Genomic DNA, 12,718 nt, shown 5'->3' on the forward strand with positions numbered 1-12,718 from the left:
TATCACTTGTCAGCTAAGGCGTACATTGAGTTACATGAGATTGAGTGAGTACGCCTTCAGGCCTTTACAGAAGAAATCAATTATGTTAAAGCAGACCTTCAACAATTAACAACTGACAAATATAAGGGGGCCTTAAATAAATTTCCAATAGGTTTCTAGAAAACAGTCCTCTTGACGGGCCGTAGGTGATGACAGATAGACTGCTCTTTAAAAGAAGATATCGGAAATTCGGTATGACGGTTTCACCTACAGCGTTGCACCTGTAATTTTGGATTCTTTCTTCGGCTATTATCGCAAGCTCTTTGGGAGCTGTGAGGGCCAAAAGAAGGGCTCGTATTTCAATCGCCTGTTCGAAGCTTTTCCTAAACTTATGATGAGCAGCATGCTGTAGTAGAGCCACCTCTCACTTTAGAAGAGGTTATATCTTCTATTTCTGAATTTAAGGGTCAGAAATGCCCTGGAGAGGATGATATTTCTGGCGAGTTTTATAAAACATTTTCGTCTTGCCTTGCACCTGTTTTGCTGCACGTTTTCCAAGCATCTTATGATGGTAGTTTTCTGCCTCCCACTTTCTATTCTGAATATACTATATTTGTGTCTAAAAGCAGACAGTAATAGCTTGAAAACTGTTGAAAGGTATCGTCCAATTTTCATCTGTAATGTAGACTACTATGTTTTCGTGAAGACTCTTTGTGGCCTTAATATGAATGCACCAGGTCTGTTGCAGTATACAAACCCATATCCATACTTATCGTTTGGTATTAGAGTATCAAATGAAACTGGCCAGTTACCTGTAATTCATATTGGCTTTGCTACTGTGTTTGATAAAGGCCGTAACGATTTCTTGTTCGCATTCTTGCAGGATGCAAATGTGTGTCATCTTTTACTCCAGAGCATAAGACTGTGCTATAAGAAGCCCAACACAAGGCTAATCTTAAACCGAAAGCTAACCAAACAAATACCACTGAAATCATGTGTTTGCCATGGGTGTCCATTGTCACCTTCGCTGTTCGTCCTATATCTTGAACCCCTTTGTCTCAGCATTATCACTTATAATGCTCAATGGAGGGCTGCTATTCGAGGTTCGTCCCTGGCTCAATGTGAAATTAAGATTTTCCCTATGCTAGTGACGTCGTTTTTTTGTTGTGACGATAAGAGTGTGCTTGAGGCTCGGCTTTTAACTGAACAGTTCTTGCGCGGACAAATCTAAAATATTCTGGTTTGATCAATGGGGCACGAGATCGAGTCTTTAGGGGCATAATTTTGGCCACCTACACTACCTAGGGGTTCCTCTGCATCAGGTCCGTAACAGTGGGGCATATTGGTTTGGTTTGGTTTGTGGAGTTTAACGTCCCAAAGCGACTCAGGCTATGAAAGACGCCGTAGTGGAGGACTCCGGAAATTTCGACCACCTGGGGTTCTTTAACGTGCACTGACATCGCACAGCACACGGGTGTCTTGCTTTTCGCCCGTACCGAAAAGCGGCCGCCGAGGCCGGGATTCGATCCCGCGTCCTTCGGCACAGTAGTCGAACGCCGTAACCACTGCGCCACCCCGGCGGCGCGTGGGGCATATTGAGATTTAGAAATGGTAGCTATTATGTGACTAACTCTGGCGTCAATACATCGGGAACTTTCCATGTTTGCTCGCACGCAAATATGTACAACATTTGTGTTTGCAAAGCTCGCCTGCGTCCTACAATTTCTGCACTTCACGAGACAGAAGATCCAGGCAATACAAAGTATATTCACAACTTTAGTATGGTGTTCTCAGTGAGAACCCATGCGTCGTAATAACCTGTTACTTCCTAAAAAGTTTGGCGCTTTTGGTCTCGTTCACGTATTTGTAACCAGCTAGTTTCGCGTTGTATTTCTTTTTGAAATTAGCAAACCATATAAAATATCGTACATAATGTATGATTTATGTTCAAGAAATTATGAGACCTTATGCAATTATATGCGACTTGTATGTGATTTCGTATGTGAATTGAGTGAGATTCTGTGAGAAAATGTGAGGTTATTGCCTCTGTACTGTGATAGTCATCGCCATCGACATGCACCTGTGCGTTGTGCGACGAAGACGAAGTACGCTGGGCTCGCCGTTGCAAGGTCCTGTCCTCACAGCTCTCCATCTGAGCTTCAATAAACGCCCTATTACACCTCATACAATTTCTTCAGTAGGGTAGTACTGACGTCGGGTTAGTGCCACAGTCTTTTACCAAAAGTTATATTGTGCAATTACTAAAAATTGATGATAAAGAACTCCGGTTTATCGACAGACCTATCACGCTTTCAAATGTTGATTATAAGTATTTCGCTAAAATAATCTCCAATCGGCTATAGATTATAATGTATATTTTTACTGGACATCCTCAAATATGCGGCTTGAGAGGCCGGTCAGTACAGTCTAATCTACATGTGGCGCCTACGGTGTTGCAATATTGCAGTGGCGCTCACGAGCAGCTGGCACTGCTGAAAATTGATCTGGCAAAGGCGTTTGATCGTGTGGATCATTCTCCCCCCTCACCCCCATCTCTTTTTTCTCTCTTGAAGCCAGCCTTGCTTCAAATTTTTTCTACTAGGGTACGCCTCTGTTACAAAAAGAATCTTCCGCACTATCGATTGCAAATTATTGTCGATCACAACCTGGCCCATCGAGTCCTCTGTTAAACAAATATGCCCATTGTCATCGCCACTGTTCGCTCTATACATGCAGCTTCTTTGAATAAGTGTCATAAACAGCAGAAAAGTTAGTGGTTTTGATATTGTGGGTCACGAACTAAATGTTTTGCCTTATGCAGATGACCTCGTATTTTTCTGCGTTGACAAATCAAGTATTGATGGCGTTATTTGCTTAACTGAAGACTTCGGTTCAGTGTCAGGTGTTCGAATCAACCGATCAAAGAGTCGCGGTCTCTGGTTTGGAATCTGGGGATCGATGCCCGCTGAATATGCTGGTGTGGCAAGGACATCTAGGCAACTCAAGTACCTTGGAGTTTCTTTGAGTGCCTATAAGAATAGTGCACCTTACTGGAAAGACTGCGTGCTGACTCTTCAGCTCTACGCTCTTTTATCCCTCATGGACTCTAATTTTGGCAGAGCTACCGCCTCTTTCTCTGGTTCTGGGCAATAAAATTTATTAAGTACAGCAAACTAATTCTCTTTGCAAGTCTATATCCAGCGTTTCCACAAAGTGTTCGCTACTTTTGTGTGGGATTCTTCTGTTGAACCAATGAGGCGTGATAACCTTTTCCGGCCTGTAAGCGCCGGCGGCCTTGTCCACCTGTATGTCCGGCAGATAGTTTCGCGTTTCGTGTTTTTATTGCGAAAGCAATACTACGCGCATTTTCAAGCCCTTCGCGTGACACGGCAGTTGACACGCGCCGCGCTTAGCCCGCCGCACACCAGTGGCGCTACTGTCGGTGTGACGTCATACCAGGTGCAGAGAAAAGGGGCCCCAGTCAACAACACCTAGACTAATACAAGGCTGTGCAAGCTTATGTAACGTCATCGTAGAGAGATCATACTGAAAGTCGGCTTCACCCTACGCGGTTGCGTTTTTTTTTATTCAACGTTGCTCTAGAGCTACCTATCAAAATTTTTAGTGCTAGCGATGAAGAGCGTTATACTTGTGCTATCTGTGTTATCTAATATTGCCTATCCTTTGAATTATATGAGAAGTTTGACTCAATACACCTGGCATTTATTTCAATGGCAGAAATGAAGTTGCGAGAAAAGTTTCACCTTCATTCACAGTTACTAGAATAAACTTTAAGACAGGCACGAAATTAATCTGAGAGCACATTTATTGTATGATGGATAGATAAAGCTAAGAATGGTAGGCAGAGATATTACTCAGAACGGTGACCTTCACGACAGTCCGTGTAGCTTGTGAATACGAGGTCAATTTCACGGACGTGCTGGTCACAAAGCTGTAACCTAAATATAAAAAAGCTGCCTAATCTGGGAGCAGCGATTGCCATGACTATATTAGCGCAGCGAGCAGCTAACTTGGCTTTAAACCAGTCATTTACAAAGACAACTACGATCACGTGGCCACTAGCCAAATAAAATTGTTTCCATAAAAAAATAATTTAGGCTGCAAAACTATTTTCTTCCGCACTCAAAACAGGGCGAATACTCGATTATTAGTAGCTGTGCTGTCCAAACTGTGTGCTCGATATGGGCGCGCCTACGCTTTAATACACTGTGCTCAATCAAATTGTGGTGAATAGCAGCACGAGTATAGGAAGCAAACAAGAACGCTTTCTTACCACAGTGCACTTCATCGGTAATAAGTTTTTCCACGACACAGCATTTGTCCTCGCTGCATTTTGAGCCGAGTCCGACGGAAACTTGTACACTTGCGCTTTGGATCCTTTGGCATAGTTAGAGCGACGGTTTAGCGCACAACACCCATACATTGAAGATACCTTGCTTGCAAGCGCTACGCAGCGCGGATTAGGAACGCAGCAAACACAGGCTCAAAACACGCACACTCAGGCCGAGTCGTTCCAGATCGCCTTGCTTTCGTGCGCTTGCCATCGGTGCCGCCGATCTATCCCCAGATCTCACTGTCGTGACATAGGACTAGGGGAAAGGGGGACTTGCGCCAGCCTTATCTTAGTCTAGGGGGTGTTGCCCCAGCTCGGCTCGTCAGAGAACGCCGCTCGCCAGTGGGGCTACTGTTGGTGTGACGTCATACCAGTTACAGAGAAAAGGCATAGAGCCACAGCTCGGCTCGTCGGAGAACACGGAGGATACACAGGCCGCGCTTGGTCATGCCATCGACTAGTAAGCAGAAGGAGAAGACTGTTCGCCAATGCAAGGCCAGGAAGAGACGGAGGACTGGGGAAACTGCTGAATAACGGGAACAACGGCTTTCTGAACGCCGGGCGCAAGATGCAGCTCGTCGAACGCGTTCTAGCTCTAGGGAGTCTGAAACCAGTTTAATGAGTGCACTTAACGCTCGGGAGGACCCAAGTCTTTCCAGTGCTGAACGTTGGAATGAAACTAAGCGGTTGCGACGCGCTCAAGACACTTCACAAGAACGAGAGAAACGTCTCGAAAAGGAGCGCGTACATTGGACCAAGTTTGCTGTGGCTCAACTTGAGTAAGCCTGAGGAATTGCGAAAGCAATACCGCCTGGCTACGCTTGGCACAACTAGGCATAGCTTGAATGTTTAGCTGAACTGTTTGGTCTATGTATAAGCAGGACCAATTGCTTTCGCAATTCCCCGGGCTTAACCAAGCTGAGCCACATAAAACTTTTTTTTTTCGTGACATTTCCCATCCGATAGTACGTGCATTTTTGCAAGGTAATCTCGTTCGTGTTTTACCAAATGTTTGTGTGTCTTATAACGTTTCTGAACGCCCGTGCTTATGTGGTGTAATGCATAAGGCGTATTTATCTCCTCGATTTCAACTTGTTGGTTTCTCCCCTGAGTTCCCGTTTTTCTGTATCGTGGAAGCGTATGTAGAAAGATTTAATTTCTATGCTCTTTCCTCCTCCCATAGATTTATATGTATTTTGGTTCACCGGGACATGATGTACTCAAAAGAGTACGAAAAATGCCGCTTTCGCCATATATGAATGCTTGGTTTTTATAAGCTACACGCTGAGACGCTGCCTGTTAAAACGTGGTTAAGGAAAAGGGCATTTTTGTTTCAGTAAATTGGAGCCTTTTGATTCCCCGGAAACCACTGAGCACTGTTTTATCAATTGTAAAGATGCAATATTGTTCTGGGATTTTTGCATTGGACATTTAAAAAAAGTCTTGATTTGACACCGCATTCTCTACGATATCTCACTGTATTGCCATTTGTTGATAAGCCTCTAGACACGTGATTTCTTACTGGGTTACACAGCCTCTGAAAAAAGCGCATGATAGACAGAAAGTGTCAGCCTGTTGTTTTGACAAAACACCATTTCTGTAGGATGATTGTCCTTTTAACGAAATTGTATGCACAGGGTGACTTTGAACTGAAGTGGCACTCACTATTTGTGAATGGGCGTTAGATTGACTCTTGTTTAGAGTTCTGTTGAATTGGTGCATCAATTGCATATCGTGTTGATTTGATGCTCTTTTCTAAACCATTTGTACATAGTCCATGTATATAGGACATTGTTTCAATGTAATCAGTATCATGTTAAAAAAAATATGTTACAGCGGCCAGAACACTTCGACTCTCAGTTCGTGACATCGGTAAAATTTTATTCACTTTTGTGCAAAGCCGTGTAGCGCAGTACTGCAGATGAGTCGAGTTGTGTCGGCATACATTTGAAAAAAAAAAGACCTGCATAGCTGAAGATTATGTGGGGACACCTGGCGATTGGAACAAGCTTCACGCGCTCAACGTAATCTCCGTGATCTGCGGCCCCACCAAGGCGCCGGAGTCAAAGAATGCGTCTGCGAACTGCTTGAAGTTATTGCTCTAGCAACCTTTCAAACTTGAATACAGCAATAGTGGAGGAGGGAGGAGGATGAGGAGGAGGAGGAGGAGGCGGAGGAGGAGGAGGAGGAGGAGGAGAAAAGGAGGACGGAAGTCAGGGATGTTAACCAGAAAGATTGAATTCCGGTTGGCTACCCTGCACTGGGGAAGGGAAATGGGGGACTGAAGAGGGAGGGTAGAAGAGGAGAGGAGGTGAGAAAGCAATAGTGGACCAATGAACTATATCATTACGGATTGCATGTCCATGGCACTACTTCTCGTCTGTTCCGCATTGAGGAGGGAGTGAAAGCTAGCGCATGATGTCTTTTTGACGGCTCGTTCTATTCGCATTTTGGCAATGGTTGCGAAGCCATATTTTCCGGGGCCACATGTTAAACAGGGCGGCCGAGTGATGCACTGGCTGCATGACTGCGAAGCATGAATCGATTTCCACCTCGTTTTTTTGGACATCAGGGAAATTTCGGAGTATTACTGTGTAATAATTCCAATATACTCCACCTAACCCGACCCACCGAAGAGGTCGACTAAGTGGAGACGAAGCCCGGTTGACACTTGAGAGCTGGTTCGAGTGACACTCAGTCACTCGATACACAGTCATCGTATATCGTCCTGACGTTCTAATAAACACCTTGGAACTGCTAAATTCTTTTCAACTAACTCAGAAGCAGTGTAGGCTATGATAGAAGGGTAAGCACTTGCGTAGTTCTCCTAGAACCAATGCATATCTAATGTATATCGGTAGTAAGGATATAGGTGGTTTTCTGAAACACGGAGCGTACACATGCCTATGCCCAGTAGGATGGGAGAATATCTGCTGCAAATAAATATTGTTCACAGCTCGAAATTCTACACTAAGGGTGACGTACATAAATGGTATTTATTGTTTTTTTTCAGAACCGTCAATAGCAGGAAGGAAAAATTAGCCGGGGCAATCTCTATAGGACATATGCCGCGTGAGAAAAGATTTTTTGGCGAGTAACAAGCAGCGCTTTAAATAAAAGCCAAATTTCATGCGTAACTAAAAAGAAAATCATTTGTTTGTAATGTCATCCCGTAATTTTATATGTGTAAATGTTAGAAGCCAAGATTGCATTCTGATCCCTTTTTCGCGTCAACATTGTGCGTGTGATTGCAAGGGTATCGGTTGCTATCTTAGTCCCTTAGCTGGTGCGTTTGCTCCAAAGCAGAACTTGTATGGTAGATATGGTAAATATGTCGTATTGTAGATACGCTAAATGCAGTAACCGTACGGCCATTCTGCATATGGGGCAACTGCATACCTGCAGGAACGCATTACCATATCGTCCATGCTGCGCTGAACTCTGATGATAGCCACACTGGCGCACATCTGTTTTGGTGTATGACGCCAATGCAAAGCCGCACTTCAAAAAATGAAGGATAATGCAACTTCTTTCCTTTGTTTTATTTCTGTTTTTCTGACAACGATCTAACGTTCCTGAAGAAATTAGGAAATGTTTATTGGTTACATTTTTTTTTTTGCATTCGATGTGCATGCTTCTCGATTCATTTAAGACACCATCATGCAGTGGGTCGACAAAACACAGCCCCAAGCAATCGTCGACCTTTTGCTTTGCTATGACAACAACGAAGCACATTAGAAACGAACATTATGTGACATGTCAACACTAATAAAAAAAAAACACCTGTTGAGAGAAATTGGCATCTCAATCATCAGGAATTATTTTGAGCTTTGTTAATAAAAAAAGGAGTCCGTGTAATCATTGCATACAACATTTTTGCTCAGAAAACGCAGTCGCCGTCTTGTGCCGATTCCCCAAACATTAGAAACTCTGCTTTCAGAAAAGGAGAATACTGATCTATTTCGGACGATACGCAAGAGTTCGGCAAAAATAGAGCATCGTGCGAAATTTCGCCTCGGTGTGCCAGGCAAATAGTTTAAATGTGAGGTCAAGGGGGCTTAAAAAAGTGCATAACTTTCCGTTTATTCACTTGAATATCGGCCGGTGGGATAGGATAGCGCAAAATAAAAACGCTAATTAGAGCAATAATATTGCAAATTGTGTATACGTGGCGTCGTCATCAAACTTGTTCCGTCACACGTACACTGTTGCACCGCTGAAACCAAACTTAACAAAAGAGGTATTTTAATTAAATAAGTGCTTGTTTGTTTTTATAATGGCGCAGGGAAGGTAGCTTGGAGTCGATATATGTCAATGGAATGCTCTAGGTGTGGCCAATAAGGCAGCAGGCCGAACGTCGATCCCCTTACCTTTTCGCATCTTCGCTCTAACAGTCTTCCTCATGTCTTTAAAATGTTCTGGATGACATCCGGAGCTGCGCAGGGGAAACCTCATCTCTACGAGAGTGGTAGGGTTTTATGCGGGCCACATGGGTGACTGCTTGCTGTTCTAGTGTGGCTACGCCCAGTACACTGCTATCGAGTCAGGCTAGTCTATATACTCGCTGACTTCTTCGGTACATAGACAACAAGGTACCTAAGGTGCAGAGTTGCGCCGCAACATTTGCTGGCCACACTTCCTGAGTGTTCGCAGAAACTACGCTAAAGCATCAGGATGGATCTCGCGATGTTCCGGGCTAGTGTGTTGTGTCTTGTGCCCTGAACCACCTAAGCCCCCAACCACGTAACCATATCCCCTGTGTAATCGTAGTTATTGCCAGTAAAAATATTCTCTTCATATAACCTCTCTCCTTCTCGGCTGTTGGAAGTAAACACGAGGTATAGGTTTGGCCGTCGGTCTAGTGCCATCAGTGCACGTCCAGCACCTTTCATGACATATAATTCGAATAGTGGTCTCCGGCTTCAAACTAAACAAAAATGATGCCGGAATATTTACGGAAATGTTACGCTAGCAACGTTTCCAAAATCAATCCACAAAAGCAGATAATTTAAATGTGTTTCGGCATAGCCTTGGCCGGTTCCTGCTCTCCGCGCTCGCTGAGATTGGTGCGTATGACACGGGGCTTGCCGCCGTGAGGTTTTCCCGGACGATGATGAGTAATTCGGGAATGACTGCATGAGAGGCGTCCCAGCATGAGTGACGGCAATAAAGGGCACTCCACATTCAGTTCATGGAATACGAACCTGACCATGGCACCGACAGCCTTAGAAGACGCTGCCTGAACTGTGTGCTGCAATAGGCAGTGCTCTGCTGCGTTCTGCGTCGCCGGGTATATAAGGCCCGAGACCCCATTATTTTTGTTGCCCCGCCGACGTTGGGTACTGAGCGCATTGGTTTCGTTCGTGTGACCGCTGAAAAATTATTCAATAATAATAATAATAATAATAATAATAATAATAATAATAATAATAATAATAATAATAATAATAATAATAATAATAATAATAATAATAATAATAATAAGTTTATTCGGACATGAAACATGTACACAGAACATGCCCACGGGAAGAGGCAAAAGGAAGAAGCTGATGGCCTTCTTCCTGACGAGGCCTCACCCCGGGTCACACATCAATGGCAGAACGATGGACAAGGTCAAGGTAAGTTTCACCAAGAAAAACAAAACAAAACAAAACATAACCAATGAAAAAAAATTTCATAGATTATATTTGGCATTTTAAGAAATTAAATAAGAACCATGGCATCGTAAACAAGGTAAGTACGTCAGTAACGCTACAATTCGCGACACAAAATGTAAACAAAATAATATACGACAAGCACTACAAATCACATAGATTTGGTGCATTCCTAAGAAGTGAAAAAAAGCAACTTCATTTTCTTTTTAAATTGAAAAATAGTTTTACTGTTTATAGCATCTTCAAATATTGAAGGATAGGCATTGCATACTATACTAATTTGGGTATCTGTATGTTGGGTGCCGTAGTTAGTCCGGGCGCGAGTGGAAACAAGAGGGGTAACAGGCAGACTGTAGCCGGTATTTCTGTTCAGATATGTATTTCTAAATGATGTGATGTCTTGATTAATTTTATGAAAGATATGTACAGCAACAGAATACTTATGCACACAGGGAATGGAAGAATATGTAGGGCGTGAAATGAGTGGTCGCCGTTTGAAGGGTTTGTGGAACAAGCGCGTAAAGCTCATTTTTGCAAAGAAAATAGTCTGTCTGAAAAAGTTTTGTTGCAAGTCCCCCAGATTAGATTACAGTACACCAGTTCAAAATGGATTAGGGCAAAATACAACTGTTTTTTTATCTGCAAGGGCAACAGGTGTCTGATACGATTGATCACACCAATTGATCGAGCTACCTGCAGGCGAACATAATTTACATGGTCACTCCAGCCTAGGTGACTACGGGAAAATACGCCCAGGAATTTACAGGAGGTTACAGATTCAATCAGGGTATCGTTAAACCGGAGTTGAATGGGATAATCTATAGGCTTACATTTAGTTCGGAATAATATGAATTTAGTTTTCTTAACATTGAATTTAAATTTATTCACAGCAAGCCAAAGCATCAGTTCATGTAGCCAGGAGTTGGTGTGACGCTCTAGTTCGTGGAGTTCACAACCAGAAAAAAAAAATGTTCGCGTCATCTGCGTATAAAACAATGTTAGAATAAGTTGAAATATTTACTATGTCACTGATATATAGTATAAAAAGAAGGGGCTCCAGTATGGATCCCTGTTGAACACCGAAGTTTATTATTTCTGATTCAGATACGGCATTGTTTAGTCGTGTGTACTGAGTGCGATTGGACAAGTAGCTTTCCAGTAACCTGTGAGGCGTTCCACGAATACCGTATCTCTGCAATTTATGAAGTAGAATGTCGTGCTTGACCGAATCAAAGGCTTTAGAAAAGTCAAGAAATGCACCGACAGTGAAAAGCTTATTTTCAATATTATTAATCAAACTATTTTTGATTTCGAGCAGTGCTGCATGCGTGGATTTCCAGGCTGAAATCCATACTGCTCCTTACAAATTATATTATTAGAATTCAGGAATTTGTATACCCTCGTAAAGATAACTCGCTCTGCAACTTTCGAAAACAAAGGTAGTACGGAAATAGGACGATAGTTACTGGGGTCATTTTTATTGCCTCCTTTGAAAATTACTGTAACACGGCGGATTTCATTTTTTCTGGGAATTCACCTGTAAGAAGCATTAGATTACAGATATGTACGAGAGGAAAGGTAATAAATGTAGCAGCAGCTTTTATGGCTAGTGCAGTAATGTCGTCTGGGCCAGGAGAGCATGTATTGCGCATTGAGTTTATAATTGAGAGAATTTCATCTTCTGATGTCGCAGATAAGAATATTGAACCGACATGCCGGAAACAAAAAGGAATCGACAGATGTTACAGCTGAGGGAAGAGTATATGAAGTGGGATTTCCTGCATTTAAAAAATAGTCGTTACGTTTATTAGCGAGTGAGGCACCGCTATAAAGAACTCCAACGATTTGCTTTTCCGAAGGAAGAACATGTCGCTTTCTTCCAATAAGTTTATTGACGCCTTCCCGGAGGGATCTAGCAATATGCATGGATGAAAACTTTCGGCGATAAAAAAGCGATTTTGCCTTTTTTAGGTCCTGTTTTGATTTGTTCCGAAACGTCTTGAACTCTAACAAATGTTCTGGATTACGTGTTCCAAGAAATCGTGCAACTTATTTTTTGTTTAATACGTTTTAGAAGGTCCCGTGAGTTCCACTGTTTCCTTGCCTTCCTGCATTTCTTAAATTCTTCAATTGGAAACGCCTTGTTAAACGCAACTAGTGTTTTCTCTATGAATACGTTGTAAGCGGCAGATGAGTTCTCCGCTTTGAATACATCGACCCAGCTAATTTCAGACATAAGTAAACAAAATTTAGCGATGTTCCTTTGGTCATAGGTTTTACGTATGTAAACAGGAACATCCGCTGCCTTCACATTCGAAAAAAGTGCAAAAAAGGGAAGATGATCGCTTATTCCCGAAGAGAAAACACCAGACATGGTGTTGTTAGGCTAAAAGTTTGTAAATCATACATCGAGTAGGGTTTCCGTCTTATAGCCTATTCGTGTAGGCATATCAACAATATTTTCGCAACCAAAAGATAACATTATCTCCAATAATCCGATTTTTGTTTGGTTAACACTCATAATATCGATATTCAAGTCACCAAGTAGTACTACATACATTTTGTGTTGACTGGTATGTGCCAAAAAAGACTCAACAAACTTTAAAAACACAGACACGTCGCTATGAGGAGGACGATATACTACCATGATAGCTATATTATGATACAGGATATAAACAACTTCAAAATGGTCAGTTACAAGTGAATTCAATGCAGTCGCATTCTGCTTCGC

Source organism: Amblyomma maculatum, chromosome 7, assembly GCF_055883805.1.
Source record: "Amblyomma maculatum isolate TAMU_Amacu chromosome 7, ASM5588380v1, whole genome shotgun sequence".
Taxonomy (NCBI): Eukaryota; Metazoa; Arthropoda; class Arachnida; order Ixodida; family Ixodidae; genus Amblyomma; species Amblyomma maculatum.